This window comes from Polypterus senegalus, chromosome 8 (genome assembly GCF_016835505.1).
Source record: "Polypterus senegalus isolate Bchr_013 chromosome 8, ASM1683550v1, whole genome shotgun sequence".
In the NCBI taxonomy this organism is placed as follows: Eukaryota; Metazoa; Chordata; class Cladistia; order Polypteriformes; family Polypteridae; genus Polypterus; species Polypterus senegalus.
In genome coordinates this window covers 168,511,110-168,529,643 of record NC_053161.1, presented here as the reverse complement: position 1 = coordinate 168,529,643, position 18,534 = coordinate 168,511,110, and the positions used below count along the sequence as shown (strand labels likewise).

Genomic DNA, 18,534 nt, shown 5'->3' with positions numbered 1-18,534 from the left:
GCACTCGGCGTTCTGTTTTCTGAACTCTGTGAATTAGCACATTTTCCAGAGGTCCCTGAAACTCCTCTTTTACATGGTCCTTCAACCCAGAGGCTAAACCAATGACCCGTGAACAAAGTGGACAAAGCAGTGAGTATGGAGGAGCTTAACCTCGTCTCTAGTGAACTGAGCATTGATGCAGAAGAGAACACCTGACCTGACATCCCCATATTCAGCCAAACTCCGCCGCTACAGCCTTTCAGCCAAGGCCAGTAAGAGATGAGGTTTCCAGCTCACCTTTCAGACTGGGATGTGGGTTTTGCCCTTCCAGAGGTAACATGCCCTCCATCGTGAGCTTCAAGCAAAGTGTGAGTAGCAAACCAAGAACTGCAGTTACCAGACATTTGTGTAAATCTAACCAATGAGTTAAATTGGATCACAGTAGTAACAGATGCAGTGTAGGCACAGCTTTAAGTCAAATCTGTGTTTTTTCCATCAAGACAAGTGAGGAAAAGTAACTTGCTGATCTGGAGGAGAAAAAGCAGCTGATGGAAGAGGATGATAGAGCTGATGATTTACGCAGCCAGCTTGATAATCAAGTGCAGGACACGCTTGGCCACAGGAGAGCTTAATGCAAAAGGCTGTCTAGACAGCAGCGTCTTAGTTAAGCTGAAAGGAACTTGCAGGAGGCTTCATCCATTCTGAAACAGAATGAGGATGACAACCATTTATCTGTGCATGGTTGCCAGTCTGCAGATTTCTTTCTAGGTGTCAATGTGGACCATAGTGGCAGTATTGTAACCTCATTGCCAAGCATTGCAATGGATGGATTCTCCTCTCTTTACATGGCTTTTTTTTTTTTTAAAGAGGCTTTCTATGTTTTAAAGGACTGCTCGCCTTTTGATGTACTAGTTGGAAAATCGTGCGACTTTTCTGGTGTGCCATTTACTTAGATGTTCTTTTCACAGATGATGCAATGCCAGCTCATACTTGGGTGAGTCGTCCCTGAGTGGTGTAACTTGTCAGCGCCGTTATATTGCCCTCCCTTTTGAAGTCGCTCTCCCTAATACCACTTCCAGTTCCTTGCAGCAGCGCACAAACTTATTGAAACAGCAGTGTGTCTTTTCTCTCACTTCTGTCATGAAGCTGGTGACGAGGGCACATCAGCAGCAATTTTGAGCGCAGTATTGTCAAATGCCACAGCTGGGATGTTGAGTGCGACGCTGTCATGTGGTGCAGGAGATGCTATAAGCAAGTAGGTGAACCTCCTAGTGGTGAGATGCAGATGTACTGGTATTTTGGCTGTTTTCCTTCACTGAACTGGAGCTGCAACTCATGCTTCAGAGGCCTCATGTGTAACACCTTGTGTAGAATTCACACTAAAACATGGTGTTATGGACAAAACTAGAAATGTGCGAACACACACAAAAAAACTCCAGATGCATATAACTGTGCATAAGCAAAGTTCTATGCGTTTTCCCTTTATAAATCCCAATTCAGCGTGAAATTAAATGCACATTCACGATCCTACAGTCCCCTTCCCATGATTACTCCTATTTGAATATGCAAATTAAAATAACCCCTTGCATTCAGTGTTTTGTTAAAAGACAATGGGAAAAGCAGGTGTGGAAAAAAAACAAGACTTTCCATGAATGCAATAGAAAAGGGGTCCTGCTCCGTGAAGTGGAGACAAGGAAAAACCTACAGTTGAGTGGCATAAACAGTGCTATGAGCAACATAATGAAATGGATGGAGTGGCACAGCAGAGTGGAGGCACTGAAATGTTCAATTTCAGAAAGTCTCACAGTACCCTAAATAATAAAGAAATGGTCAGACTTCAAAGTTGACATGAAAAGGTGAGTCGCTGCCCACCATTTGAGGGTCGACACCACTGGAGGAGGTAGCAGAATCCTGCGACTCACATTGTTTGAGCAGCGAGCTCCTGCAGTTATTAGTGAGACACTTATAACCGGTATTTTACTAAAAGGTGAGAGGGATTCCAATATCACCGTGGCTGAAGGAGAGTTTTAATAATTTTTTTCACTTTTTTTTGTCATTATGCCTACTCATTTAAATAATTTGCATGTTTAATCAGACAAACAAGCAGGCAGCAGATGCTGTACTTCTGTTTATTCTGTTTCAGACAATATTACAAAAGGTGAGCCATGTGTCGGGGACGTGACTCCAGGTGCTGATGTGCCCAGCACATCTTCGGGCACTGACTGCACACACAACCTCTGCCTCTAAAACCGCAGGTTGACCATCTGGCTGTGTGCTGACGGACACTGCTCTGCAGTCATAAAATGCAGTAGTAGATACTGTGTCTAATGAAATAAGGAATATAACTGCTGTACCATGTGATATTGACCACAAATGAAATATCCATCCATGCATTATCTAACCTGCCATATCCTAACTACAGGGTCACAGGGGTCTGCTGGAGCAAATCTCTGCCAACACAAGGGCGCAAGGCAGGAAACAAACCCCAGGCAGGGCACACACACACACACCAAGCACACACTAGGGACTATTTAGGATCGCCATTGCACCTAACCTGCATGTCTTTGGACTGTGGGAGGAAACCGGAGTACCAGGAGGAAACCGACGCAGACACGGGGAGAACATGCAAACTCACGGGGAGGACCCAGGAAGCGAACCCGGGTCTCCCAACTGCGAGGCAGCAGCACTACCCACTGCGCCTGAAATTAATTGTTACTATTATTATTATTATTTATATAGTGCCTTTCCCATGCTCAAGGCGCTCATTTAAACAGCAGGGTATATGTAACATTGGATACAAACATTTTCTGCATTTTCAGTAAACCACAATAAACAGGGATCAGACTTCCTATTTGCTTCATACCTTTTTCAAGTAAATAAGAAAATAAATAATATAAAAATAGATATTAATTAAACTAAAATGAGGACTCCAAGCTCTTATCTATTCAATGTCTTCTAAAACAAACAGACAAAAATACTAAGAGAACCGAAATAAGGAATCCGATTTCCTGTTGATTCCATGTCTTCTCATTTCAATGGTCAATAATCCACTCGTCTGCAGTACACTTCTAAGAATTGGTTCTCCAGTCGGGGTCTGCAAGGTCAGCTATTAGACTAAGCATTCTGGGATTGATTGGGAGCCGTTTCTTATTTTTCTTTTACTCAGTCTTGGTGCTCTTGTCTGGATTTATATTGAAAAGGCACCTGAAAAACAGATTCCTTGGCTTTTACTTGCTGTTTCTCTTTATATACAGTTGTGTTCAAAATTACAGCAGTGTGTTGGAAATAAGAGAATAAAGCTCAGAATCCTTATAACAGCTTTTATTTTCATTCACGCAAATGCATTGGGAACATTGCACGTTCTTTTCCAAATCAAAACATGAAGAAAAATGTATCAAATTTGTGTTATTTCCTTTGAGACACCCTATGAGAAGGTCATACTTGCAACCTTTGGAAGCAAGTCCTGCGATACACATGCAGAGCAGGTTTGAGATAATGGGAGTAGGAAAATTCGAAAGACTCAAAAAAGTGAGATTAAAGATCACATTAGCGCAAACAAATGGAAAATATTACTCGGTGAAATAACGGAACAGTAAAAGAGATCACATGGTGTTTGAGGATTTCTGGGGGAGAAGAGAGACAAGGCAGTGACTTTAAAACGTTTAAAGCGCCGCAGAAAATGCGGATCGCGTGCCAATCTAGCAGCTGATTGAGCAGAGAGGAGGTAAAGTAAAAAAGGAATTTGTTTCCCATTGTTTAGATAGATAGATTTGCCCAGAGGGGACTGGGCGGTCTCTTGGTCTGGAACCCCTGCAGATTTTATTTTTTTCTCCAGCCTTTGGAGTTTTTTGTTTTTCTGTCCACCCTGGCCATCGGACCTTACTCTTATTCTATGTTAATTAATGTTGACTTATGTTTATCTTTTATTGTGTCTTCTATTTCTCTATTCATTTTGTAAAGCACTTTGAGCTACATTTTTTTTGTATGAATATGTGCTATATAAATAAATGTTGGTTGATTGATTGATTGATACTTTATTAATCCCAAGGGGAAATTCACATACTGCAGCAGCATACTGATAAAGAACAATATTAAAGAGTGATAACAATGAAGGTATAACAGACAGACAATAATTTTGTATAATATAAACGTTTACCCCCCCAGGTGGAACTGAAGAGTCGCATAGTGTGGGGTCTCCTCAGTCTGTCAGTGGAGCAGGAGATGATCCTGGTCAGTGGATACAGTGAATTCTCCATGATTGACAGGAGCCTGCTCAGCCCGTCGCTCTGTTTAAAAGGGGTTTCAGAGGAACGGCTGTATCTCATTGAGGTGCATTCAGCCCCCCCCTCTTCACAATGGCGTGTAGCACTTGGCAAGAGGGGCTAAAAATAAAAATACATCCATCACTAAGCCATTATAATATATCTCACAACAACTGACCTCAACTGAAAGTGAGTTGTTATTTGAAAAATGAAAAGAACCTATCATATCCATATCACCGAAAATGAATTCTCTTAACATCACATTGTTAGAAAATATCAACAATGCACATGCTTGAAAGTAGTATGTTGTTCATTAGCTTTAGTATTTGTGTGAATAAATAAATTATTGCTGCTGTTGTTAATTACAAATCCAAAAATGAACATGAGGTCAGAAATGATCACTTGCGATTTTGTGGTGACAAATGTTACCAGATATTAGGAGCAATGTACTTTGTATTATGTTGCAGCAGACCAATTAAATATTGGACATCGTGACACCCCTAGGGTGCGCTGACCCTTTATGAATATTACCTCCTCAAATGGTATCTCTATGAAGTAATAATGCTGGGGGTTTTGTTACAAACTGAAAAAATAACACAATGTTAACAAGTGCACACTATCCTCTTTGATTAAAATGAGCACAAGTTCACCAAACTCCACACAGTCGTCATTTCCAATGACAACAAACTGACCATTTTTTAAACGCTCTTCCTTTAAACTCAAATTCTGCAGCAACCTTGGTATTTTTGCATTGAGTCCAAATTTCACACACCACATTTGTGATAGTCTCAGAGTAAAGTTCCAAGAAAAATGGAGAGCTCTCTTTTATTAGCTAGACCATGGGATGTGCCGTCCCAGCAGATAAACAGACCTGATGCCTTTCAGAAAGGGTGCTACACACGTTCTTAAAATTCGTCAAGTGCCTTGTACACCTCTTAAAGTATGTTAGAAACCTTCTGGTCCATAACCTGATAAGTGGACCAAAATTCAGTATTAGTGCAGGACAGAAAAAAAAGAAGTTGCAAAGGAAACAACTGCTTTATAAGTCATATAAGACTAATGACTGCAAAGAGAACCGTAGCACGTATGAGAACATGAGGGCAACCATTAAGGAGGCTAAAAGACAGTTGGAGAGAAATAGAGCAGATAAGGTGAAAGAAGACCCTAAGAGATTCTTTCAGTATTTTAGTAGTAAAAGAACAGTTAAGGAGGAGGTCAAGTTCATCAGGAATAGTAAAGGGGAATTAAAAGATACAGACAATGAAATAGCAGATGCCCTAAACTTACATTTTTCTGAGGTGTTTACAAGTGAGCAAGTGGATAACCTCCCAGAGGTAAACGCAACTACTAAGGAGGTACTGAGGGATTTGGAAATTGTAGAGGGAGAAGTGCTGCTCAGATTAAATAAGATGAAATCAAACAAATCACCAGGCCCAGATAATATTTATCCTCGTGTTCTTAAGGAGGCTAGTGAGTACAGATATAAACCCTTGACACATATTTTTAGGAAGTCACTGTGCACTGGAGAGATTCCAAAGGACTGGAAAATGGCAAATATCATCCCATTATATAAAAAGGGTGACAGGGCAGATCCAAGCAACTATAGGCCAGTAAGCTTAACAAGCATCACAGGAAAATTAATGGAAGGAATTATTAAGGATAAGATTGAGCAACACATGACAAGGACAGGAGTTATTCTGAACAGTCAGCATGGGTTCAGAAGAGGGAGGTCGTGTTTTACTAACATTTGCAATAAAAGGTTATGATCAAAGAGAAGCAAATGATATTATTTATCTGGACTTTCAGAAAGCATTTGATAAGGTGCCACATGAGAGGTTGGGCATCAAGTTAAAAGAAGTGGGAGTTCAGGGTGATGTTTTTAGATGGGTGCAGAATTGGCTCAGACACAGGAAGCAGAAGGTGATGGTGCGAGGAACCTCATCAGAATCGGCTGGTGTTAAGAAGGGGTTGGTGTTAGGGCCGCTGCTATTTTTAATATATATATAAATGATTTAGATAGGAATATAAGTAACAAGCTGGTTAAGTTTGCAGATGATACCAAGATAGGTGGATTAGCAGATAATTTGGAATCCGTTATATCATTACAGAAGGACTTGGATAGCATACAGGCTTGGGCAGATTTGTGGCAGATGAAATTTAATGTAAAGTATTACACATAGGGAAGTAAAATTGTTAGGTTTGAATACACAATGGGCGGTCGGAAAATTGAGAGCACACCTTAGGAGTAGGATTTAGGAGTCATAGTGGACTCTAAGCTATCGACTTCCCGACAGTGTTCAGAAGCCATTAAGAAGGCTAACAGAATGTTAGGTTATATAGCGCGATGTGTGGAGTACAAGTCACAGGAGGTTCTGCTCAACCTTTATAATGCACTGGTGAGGCCTCATCTTGAGTACTGTGTGCAGTTTTGGTCTCCAGGCTGCAAAAGGACATAGCAGCACTAGAAAGGTCCAGAGAAGAGCGACTAGGCTGATTCCAGGGCTACAGGGAATGAATTATGAGGAAAGATTAAAAGAGCTGAGCCTTTACAGTTTAAGCAAAAGAAGATTAAGAGGAGACCTGAGTGAAGTGTTCAAAATTCTGAAGGGAATTAGTCCAGTGGATCGAGACTCGATCATCAAGAACACGGGGACACAGTTGGAAACTTAAGGGTAAATTTCGCACAAACATTAGTAAGTTTTTCTTTACACAAAGAACGATAGACACTTGGATATAAAGCTACCAAGTAGTGTGGTAGACAGTAAGACGTTAGGGACTTTCAAAACTTGACTTGATGTTTTCTTGGAGGAAACAAGTGGATAGGACTGGCGAGCTTTGTTGGGCTGAATGGCCTGTCCTCGTCTAGATTGTTCTAATGTTCTAATAGTTTTGTAAGTAATGATGTTTAGGTTTCAGATTACTTTCTGGAAAGGCTGATTTTCTGCATTCTAAGTACTGTTAGATAATAACAGTTAAATGAGCAACCTGTGATACTGAAATCACCTGAGCACAGATCGTTTCAACAATGTCTTTCAGCTGAAGTACTAACTGCCACATTTCGTCTCCAGTTGTCAAAGGTAGCAGCCTCAAAACAACTCCAATTCTGAACAGCCTGACCTGCAAGTCTAAGTCCTTTACAATTGACCTCACAAGGCTTTGTGAGAGCATCAGGGTCTTTATATTTGAACTGCCTAATTTGCCGATTAAGTATAGAGTAAGTGAACCACTTATTCTTAACGAAATGACAGCACAGCTTCAAAAATATCATGTCCAAGACAAGGCAGCAAGCCAAGATGGCAAACATTAAAGGATTTCAAAGAATTGAATATAGAGTTGAACTTTATGCCCTGAACCTCTGTGGTATTTTCAGGCTGTAATCGATCAACAGCACAACTGTAACTCTCAGGTGTATGTATTGGGCCACGTGATTTTGGGCCATCATAAAACTCATACCTGGTAATCAGACAGAAATACCACGAATGGATAAAACTTTCAGTGAATCCAACGACACAATGTGAGCCCAAATTATCACCAGCAATACAATAAAGTTTTCCTTTAATGACAGACTGCTCTGTCCATTGCCCTCAATGTCTTTCAAATCTGCTTTTAATCAAGAGAAAATTTTTTAATTGCCAAAATCTTTGAAATCTTTCTCTCTACACAACAAGACCAATTGCATGTGTTCAGTTTTTCACCTAAGATAAGCAGGTACATTCACAAGAGATAGACAAATAGCCAAAATGCTGTGTTTTTTTTTTTGCAAAGCCTAAAGGATTAACAACCGCAAAGGCATCTTGATAAAGCATTAGTCAGAGGCATTCTGTTTGACAATTTCCTCATCTGCTACAGACAAATCTCCCAGTTATAAAAGAAAATCTTGAGACTAGACAAGACTATTTCCAAGAGATTTTTTCAAGTCCTGCCTTCCTCTCATCCATTTCCGGCGCATGCCCACAGTCCTCTCACCTCTCATATGTGTGAATGGTTTTGTCAGACACAGTTCCTGCACTCTCACCTCTTATAATTCCCAATAAAAGAAGACTTATTATGTCCAAATGTTATTGAAGAATTTCATCATGAAGGGTTATCAACCGAAGAAATGAGTACACGGGCAATCCTAACACAGAGAAACGATGAAGTCAAATGAATTAACACGAAGATTGTCGATCGGTTACACAGCAAATTGGTTAAATGCGTATCAAGACACTATTCTAAAATAGTTGGTGGTGATCGTGTGGAAGATGAAAACATCAACTTACAATATCCCGTAGAATATCTACAACCGTTAACACCGTCCGGTCTTCCACCGCACAAATTACTGTAGAAAGAAGGATGTACAGTAATGTTATTGCGTAATTTATGTCTGAGTGATGGGCTGTGCAATAGGACAAGATTAGTTTTATTCAAAATTGGTTGAACAATTCTGACATGTAAAATTTTAACAGGCGACAAGAAAGGTAATGTAGTACATCTTCAGGGGATAACATTAGACAAAAAAGGAGATCTTGATATTTCATTCGTATTAAGACGTTTACAGTTTCCCGTTACAATAGCTTTTGCAAAGACAATTAACAAATCACAGGGACAAACTTTCGAAAAAGTCATTTAATTTATTAGAGAAAAAGAAACGATATTCACTCGCGGCCAGTCATATGTTTCGCGGTCACGATGTAACTCCAAACACAGAATCAAAATTCTGAGTGATTTTGACGAAAAATTAATTCCAAATATTGTTTTTACTGAAGTTTTACAGTAAAAGTGTAAATTTAAATGTATTTGCATGTTAATTTCAAAGCCAAACAGAACGAAAACGCGTAACGCAACAAATACCTTTAATGCAACATGAGACATAATTTTCTTTCAATTTATTACGTTTTATTATTTTTTACTATGGTTAATTACTTGCTGTAATGTAAAACAGTTAGTTCTATTGTGCATATGTAACAATTCCCATGAAGATAACAATCTGTTTAAATTGTACATCCGCTTCCCCATACGCGAGCGACAGAACTGCAGTGAGGCTAGCACATAGCGCCCACATAGGGGTTGGCGAGCAAAGCAAGTAGGGGACAAAGCCCCAAAAAGTAAACTCAGGTTATTCAAAGTGTATGCCTGTCCCAACTTATGAATATTTTGCGTCTCTTCTATAATATTTTGTGTTGTAGTGGCTGGAAGAAGCTATTGACCTTGCAACTTGATATTAAACAAGCAAACATTTCTCAGACACAGATCTCCAAATTTTTCCACGTCCACTCCGCATTCTTCTGATTGGCCTAGATCCACATCCAGCTCACCAGGATCACTGCTCATATCGCGTACAAGTTAACTGTGGTGACAAGTGCCTGTTTGAATCAGTAATGTTGTTAAATGTACAGTTTCCGTGTTTCCTAGACATATGGGAGGTAAACAAAGATTTAATTCAGAAAACACTGGCATCCTCTCATGGGACAATTGATCTCACAGCCCCCTTTAAATGAACAATAAATCCTTGCACAACCTGACATGTACGGCCTCACAGTGAAACATTGCGTGACAAAGTGGTATCGACTTCTTCAAGAGGAACCACAGAATTTATAGCACTGTAATGTCGCCACTAAAAATGGGACTTAAATGGTTCATATTTGAAAAACAACTGTTTTCAATCAACAGCACATCTAAAAATTGGACGAGGTTTATTATTATGCAGTCTGCAATATAGTACAAGTGCTTTTAGAGTTTGCGCTGCTGCGCTACAAAAACTACAAGCGCACATTTCAAAATCTAACCGTCACGTATGCTTTGCTATTTACAATGCTAACACTATACAAGTGAACACTATTTTGAAAAAGAACACCAATGTGCTTAAAATACTGCTTACCATAAAGATAATGTTTGTAAAGTTTTGTCCGTAACAAATCAGAATAAGCAGCATCAGGTAAAAAAATGGCCGTCACCAAGACCACAGAGTGTGTAATCCAGACAGACCCTAAGTTCAAAGGTCAATGATGTAACCTTTAAAATTTCATAACATTACATTTAAAAAGTGATGGAAATATGCATATGCTATTTTTAAGAATTTAACCGCTTAACGTTACCTATATAATTTTGTCTGAAGCAGATCTGAATAAACAATTCCGATTACTAGCCATGCTATCTGATTTAGTTATTGGGCAGAGGTTAAATTCAGAGTTTAACAGGATTTGTTTTTGGGTGATAGTAAAAGAATGATTAATAGATTAAATAAATTGCAAAAACAAATAATCCTGGTGTAATGGTGCATATGTAAAACATTAGGTTTATTTCTGTTAAATTAACGATAGATTCTTTTTAAATTTTAATATTACAATCTTTTGTAAATAATACAATAAAAATACTTGTTTACAAGAGATGAACAATATCTAGTGTCACTGATATGTTGAATGCATACACTTCAAATCATTTCACTTACCCAGAGCAAAACATCAAATTGATACAAACAGTCCCTTGTTTAATTTCCCAGCATCCCCAGTGATGTCCTCTCCTTGTTGTCCCTTGTTCTTTCTGGACTGTGCGGCCAATTCGATTGTGGTGCTGTCATGTTTGATTTATGCAAGGGTGCGCAAAAGTAGTTTTACAGTTGTGAGTTTGCTGAAATAATCATAACCTGCATGTCTTTTTTCCATACGAACAACTGTAAACCTACTTTTGCCGACCCCACAGAGGGTAATGTGAAATCACAGGAAGAGTGTCATGTAGCCGGGACAGGTGGGCAAAAGTAGGTTTACATCTGCCTCACATGCTACTTGACCTTCTGCCTCTGAGCCTACTTAACCCTCTGCACCTGAGGGGACTTACGATTTTTTTTCAGCCCCTGTTGCAAACGACATGACCCTCTGTTTACCTTGGCTATACAACCCTCTGCCTCCCAGGTGGCATGACCCATTGCCCTCCCCAGCTACATGACCTCTGCTACTCCGTTGGGCCCCATACCACTGCTGCCTCTTTTAAGTTACATGACCCTTTGACTTTTGGACTATTAAGCCCCACCGCCACATTTAAATCAGAGTTCAGTGTCTTCACAACACTGGGCCACAGGCAAATTGACATCAGGTCATGACCCCTCCTTTCACCCTGACCAGTTTCTTATTTTTTGGATGACCCTCTGTCTTTTTGACTATTAATCCCCACCAATGCCTTTAAATCAGAGTTCAGGGTCTTCACAACCCTGGGGACAGAGGCAAATGGACATCTGGTCATCTACTCACCAGGCCAGTCGCATGTGCAAAGTCCCTGGGTCGTCATCTGGGCATGTAGGTGACATGGGGTGGGGGAGGAGAAGGGGAAGAGGACAAAAGCTTGGCTTGAGGGCTGACTTTCAATAGATTGCAGCAAGGGAGCTGCTCTGTGACACCCCGACCCAGAATCAGGCCGTCTACAAATGATTCAGCACCGGATTCCCTACGAATGTGCTATGCAGAGAGGAAAAGGAAGTGGCTACTTATACAGGCCACTCCCTGGCCCTGTCTCGAATGGCCCTCTGTGCTGATCTGCCACCTGCAGGGGGATGGCTGCCTCTAGCTATCCCTGGCCCACCAGGGCTCCACAGTGATAGGGTATTGTCACATTTAGGAGGGGTTCTGACTTAGAGGAATTCAGTCATAATCCTGCAGATGGTAGCTTCGCACCTTTGGCTCCTCAACCAAGCACATACACCAAATGTCTGAACCTGTGGTTCCTCTCATCCTGAGCAGGATTGCTATTACGACAACACCATCATCAGTAGGGTAAAACTAACCTGCCTCAAGATGGTCTAAACCCAGATCATGTTCCCTATTTGTGGGTGAACAATCCAACGCTTGGTGAATTCTGCTTCACAATGATAGAAAGAGCCAACATCAAAGGATCAAACAGCAACGTCACTATGAATGCTTGGCCACCACGAGCCAGTTATCCCTATGGTAACTTTTCTGACACCTCCTGCTTGAAACCCAAAAAGCCAGAAGGATTGCGAGGGCCCTCTTTCACAGTCTGTACTCAAACTGAAAATCAAGATCAAGCAAGCTTTTGCCATTTTGCTCCACAGGAGGTTTCTGGCCTCCCTGAGCTTGTGTACCTCCCCAGTCAAACTCCCTACCTGCCTCTGTCCCCGGAGCAGGTGGCGCCTGACGGTGGCTTGGGTGCTTGACGCCAGAAGGGAGAGCTCCCCCTCCCACCTCACCGGGTGAGTGAAAAATGTAAAGAGTAGTGGTAGTTCACTGGCAGTGCCCCAGGCAAGGCCGGAGGCCTCCCACGTATTCTATGTCTCTCATGTTTCTTCACAGCAAGGTTATTATAGTTTTGCCATTTTATATTAGTTTTTATTTTTGTAATTTTTCTGACTTTACTTGAAAATTGAAAAGTTTAGTTTTAGTTTTCCTTCGTTGAGAAATTTTAGTTTTAGTTTTTTTTTTTTAAACAACATTTCTGTTTTAATTTTAAATATAGTAGTTTCAGTTTTAGTTTTAGTAATTATGATACAGTTAAAGAGCTAATACGGAGTTTAGTTTTTGTGTTACAATTAGACAGAACTGTACACTTAACAGGTTTGGATATAATATGAGTTTAATGTTAGTGGAAGCTTAATACACTACACCACACAGTTTACTATTTGGTTTTGGTTTTGTCTGATAAAAACAAGCATAATCTAGTTCAGGTACTGAATATGAACAATTTTACACAATTTTATCATTTTTAAAATATTTTTTATGTCATTTGTGCTGAACACATCTGCGCTGACTGTTGGCACATTTTTTCTTTTTCTTTTTTTGCCCAGAATGGGCCAATTTGTAATGAACATTAGGTGAATTTTAAGGTTTGAGGGTTTTTTACTCTAAATGTCTACAGCACACCACATATCCTGCTCCAAGACAATGTGCTTATAATGAATGTCTTCAATATTGCATTCAAAAATCTCAAATACTGGGCTTTGTAATTTTCTACCAGCAATATTGACCTCTAATTCCATCTCAGGCACAAACAATTTATAGACAGAATTTTGCCACCTGCAGGCCTGAAAAGAAATCAAAAATCAGAAAATAGATTTTACTGTGTTCTGACAGGTGTGATCATGAAAATCATGGGGGCTAAGGAAGAACAGGGGTCTTAGGCTTGAATCAGTGTGCAGACCCCACCTAGCTGTATTGAAGGAAATAAAGAAAAACAAGCATTAAGTGTGAAGGTTAGGGGAAGTAAGACTTGAATAGCCACCATAAGAACAGTAAACCCATAATGACCAGAGCAAGAGCAGGTAATAAGAGTATGTACAGGCATAAAACGAGAATAAGAACAATATATACATTATTTAAATCTGTTTATCCAGAGCAGGATCACAGGAAAAAGGAGCCTACCCAAGCAGATTTGGATGCAAGGCAGGAAAAATCTCTGGTATACAATATGTATGATATGGCTGATGTTAAGAACAAAAAGAATATGATGATTTCAACTATCTATTTTGAGAGAGAGAGAAACATTGAAAAAATGGGGACAAATATTTTAAAACATAATTCTGATATTGAATGATTTTCACAATATCTGATATTGATAATGATGAATATTAACTAAAAAAGAAAAATTAATAAATATAGCATAAATACAAAAATACATTAGTATGTTTAGCTTTTCATCACTTTGCAGACTCTCTTCACCTACCTACTTGTAGTTCAGTGGAGACATTGCCAACTCTGGAATTTTGCAAGGTTTGTATCTCTTTGTTGTTAAACAATGTTTTTAAAGCAAAAGTGACTGGTTAGCAACAATATGCTGATCTTGTATGATGACTTAGTCAGACTGTCGATCAGTGCCATTTTATTTTCAAAAATCGGGAGTGGTCTCCCCTAGACTTTCTCGTGTACTCACATATGGGGATGGATATTTGAGGAGTAAACCGCAAGACAATGATTATATTATGTAAATTAAATAACCATCAATAACAAATCAAATCAAAATAATAATATATTGAACAATTATTATAAAAGTTAAGTTGATTAAATTGGACTGTGCAGCTACATGAATAAAAAAATCGAGTATGTGTTCAGGTAAAGTACCATTTCCAGTTTATGGATTTGGCCCAAAAGTTAAACAGATCTACAATTTTGGTGTAACGACCACATGCCGAAGTTCATCCTATTTAGTTGCGTTTTTGAGTTATTGTGTTTACACACACACACACACAGACATAATTAAAAAAATGGTATTTTCGGACTCAGGAAGGTCTAAAACGTCAAAATTTATCAAAATCTTGAGGTCGAATTTTTTTCATGATCACTATACTTTCTCTATACTTTATACGTAAAGTGGCAGGTGAATTGCTGTCAACAAAACGCAGGGACCTGAGAAATAAACTGAAATGTTATTCACTCGTGATTTTTTCTGTCCATATGGTAAAGATTTTGTTGACCACCACATTCCAGTTTCAGGCGTTTGATTTACATCTTGATATACAACAAGTGCAAAGAAAGGAGGCACGTAAATCGCTTTCTACTTCACAGGCTTTACCTGCGTATTCAGCTTGCTCTGTCAAAGCCAATGCTGTGTGAACACCCAGCCTCATTCACCAGCCGCCGTTAACTGGATGAATTTATGCGGGTGGCTCGTGGGGATGACTTTATGGCCACGAGCTTTGGGTAGTGACCGAAAGAGCAAGATCGCGGATATAAGCGGCCAAAATGAGTTTTCTCTGCTGGGTGGCTGGGCTTTCCCTTAGAGATAGGATGAGGAGTTCAGTTATCCGGGAGAGACTCAGAGTAGAGTCCCTGCTCCTCTGCATTGAGAGGAGTCAGTTGAGGTGGTTTGGGCATCTGGTCAGAATGCCCCCTGGACGCCTTCCTGGGGGGGTGTTCCGGGCATGTCCCACTGGGAGAAGGCCACGGGGCAGACCCAGGACACACTGGAAGGATTATACCTCCTAGCAGGCCTGGGAATGCCTCAGGGTTCTCCCAGAGGAGTTGGAGGAGGTGGCTGGGGATAGGGAGGTCTGGGCTTCCCTGCTTAGGCTGCTGCCCCCGTGACCCGACCTCGGATAAGAGGTGGATAATGGATGGATGGATGGATTAGTCTTTCCAGCTACTTTAATAGTTTATTTAGTTTTAGTTTTTCATTTTGGTTTTGTTAATTATTTTATTTCGGTTTACAAAAATGTTTTTTTAATAATAGTTTCAGTTTTGATTTTAGTTTTTGTTAACTATAATAACCTTGCTTCACAGTGCCAGACTAGAGTCGGGCTCAACAAGGTTTTCTTTCCCCCCTGATTCTTCCAAGCCCGTTTCCTTGGCTGTGGTTTCGCTAGATAGTAGGTAGGGAAAGTGAAAATTTTGTTCATCCGTTCATGCGCATCACTAATTAGATGACGAGGAATTTGGCTAGTTAGGAGCCCGTTACGGACCTATTCTGAGTTTTAATGTTGCTCGTTAACCGTGCCCCTCAGGTCGGCCTTCACACCCATCTGCCTTGTCCACTTTGTCACCTAAGTGATGCATTGCATGCACCCCTTACGGCCAAGAACAGCAAGCGCTGGCTTGGTATGGTTTGGTGGATGTAATCATTACAAGATTTTATCCCACTGTCACCTGGTATAAGTACTAATTCCTGGCCCAATCCTCTTATGTGTTGTAGGATATTAATTTCTAATTGTTATGTCGGGAGTATGATATGGTCTATAAATAAGCGTCTTTTTAAACTAATAGGATGCAAGAAATGATCGGATAATTAGGTTCTATAGGGGGCTGAGTGTTTTAGTGCTAACTTCAGCATGTAGTGTCTAGCTATGCTATTAATGGTTAAATGTATCACTATAAATAATTTATGGCTGAATGTTATAACTAATGTTACATTTTTTTTTTTAAGATGACGGGACATTTCGTTAGTTTGGAGCCCGTTACCAGGCCTATTCCGTGTTTTAACGTTGCTCGTCAACTGTGCTCCTCAGGTCGGCCTTTTTGCCCATTGACCTTCGTTTGATTGTCATCTAAGTGATGCATTGCATGCACCCTGAACGGTCAAGGCAGCAAGTGCTGACCTGAAATTGTCCAGGGGATATAACCATTACGAGATTTTGGCCCCACTCTCCCCATATATAGAACTAATTCCTGGCCCAGTCCTCTATATGAAATAATTTTAAATTTAATAAGAACAAATGGAGGTTGTGTTATGTCTACTACATCCTTCTTGGCCACTCTAAGCAGACGCATGTGTCTGTGCAATGTGGAATCTGAAGCTTACTAAAAATGTCTGAACGTCTTCGAACTATATATAGTTCAATAAAAAAATGATTTATTATACGCTGTCAGGATGTCCATTGAATGCAATAGACATCTCCTACTCATCAATTTGCTGAATCTAGTCAGATTGGAAGTGCAGAATCCAATTGTTTTAAAGACAGCATTATTGAATTTGTACTATTTTCCACGGGCCCCAATTATAATGCCCTTTACTTTGACTGTTTTACATTTTAATAAATTCTTAACTTGTGGAATAATGGCTTTGTACTTGGATTCTTTACCATTTTTGCCTTTAATAGCTTTGTCCATTCTGCACTCAAATCTTGCAGATAGATCCAGGATTAGTGTCATATGCTTCTTTCGTAGATTCAGGTCTGATCTAAGGTTAGTACCATTGTCCATATGGAAGGAAGATTTACTAAAGGTAACCCAGTTGTACGATTCTTCTTCGTCTCTCACAATATTACAAAGTTTATGGTGCCTCACAATTCTCAAGGCTTGTACATATGGACATTGGCCCGAAATATGAGTCAACGATTTGTTTGCCATATTGCATCTTATGCATTTAATGTCCTCTTTTCTGTCTCTATTTAGGTAAGGTATTAGTTCTCAGTTGTAATGCTGCAATAAATTGGCCTGGTTTAATGTCTTTGTTATTCTTTATCCAGGCATTACTGGTTTTGTCATTCTCAAACCCCTTGATTCCTGTCTCTTGTACTGGGAATTATGACCAGGTGTTAAATTTGTGTTTTCGCCAGTCTTTTACTTTTATTAGCATGTCTTAACTGGTTTCTCTTCTGCAAATAGCAGATAGGGTGTCTTTAGTAAGATCTCTGCTGCCTGTCATCTAGTGATCTTCCACAGCTATAGCAGCTTAGCCACTTCTTTCAGTATAGGGTTTTCTGATAGACGAAATTTGCCAAAATATCTTATTGAGGTGTTTTGTATAATTGCTTCTATTTTAAGGATACTGCTTCTCCCATCCTTGAAGGATGAGTAAATAAGCCCATTTGTGGTACACTGTGGAAGGTGTAACCATTCTTTTGCAGTCTTTCTAATATATCTGTCTAGCCTTTTGATAAGGGACAGATTAAATTTCATATTAGAGAGTGGATAAATCAGCCTTGGAAGGGCATATTGATTTAACAGGATTATTTTTTGGTGACGTTTAACAGGTGCTTTCGATATGTCATTGATCCACTACTTGGTTTTAGCCTCTAAATCGTCCAGTAAGATCCCATGGCGAGGTTCTATTTTCATTCCCAGATATTTGATTGGGGAGTTAGTGGAGATGCGCTTGATTTCTACACCTTCTATTCTTCAAAGGCCTGTTTTCTTAGTAATGATCTTATGATACCTCCATGTGGAAAAGATGCCTTTATACTTGGCAGGTTGTACTCTTAGGCCCGAGTGTCCACAAAAGTCTTTTAAAATCTTTAGGCTTTTTCTCATGCCGGACCATGATTTGCTCAGAATGACCAAGGGGCTTCATGTATAAACAGTGTGTACACACAAAAATGTTGCGTTTGCTCGTTTCCATGCTCACATCGCGATGTATAAAAAATAAACTTGCCGTAAAGCCATGCACATTTTCATGCTATCTCAATCCCTTGCGTACGCAGGTTCTCCGCTCAGTTTTGCAAACTGGTGGCACCCAGCGTCAAAGCAGTGCTACTGTTCCTGTGTGGTTTCCCTTTAGTTTTTAGATTCACATACCCTAACGTGGCTTTATCAAATGTACTGAAATTACCAACATATCATTTATTAGTTTAAGGCATCTCATTGTAATCAACCCGTAACCATATAATGGTGCACCGAATGGCCAAACTATTCTAAATACCGTCACTGCTTTACTCTTGTTATTCCCAGTGCACCACTGAGTATTTAACCCACTGTATCTGAGTGTGGAATCACAGCTGTACAGCAGCTGATCGGATTATCGGTATACAGCATCTTGCACACGCTGTCTCAGCCATGCATGCAATCTATTTGAACTGTTCCCATATGGCAAACGCTTCAGAGCCTTTCCTGTAGGGACTTCGCGGTTCAGGAACAGTTTCATCCAAAGAGCTATAAACGCA

General features: G+C 39.9%; 1 protein-coding gene across 1 annotated transcript in view; it reads right to left on the bottom strand.

Moving 5' to 3' along the window:
* LOC120534479 (zinc finger protein 585A-like) overlaps nucleotides 1–18,534 on the bottom strand; it is a 349,597-nt gene that overhangs the window by 192,132 nt on the left and 138,931 nt on the right. The gene's annotated exons all lie outside the window — the stretch shown is intronic.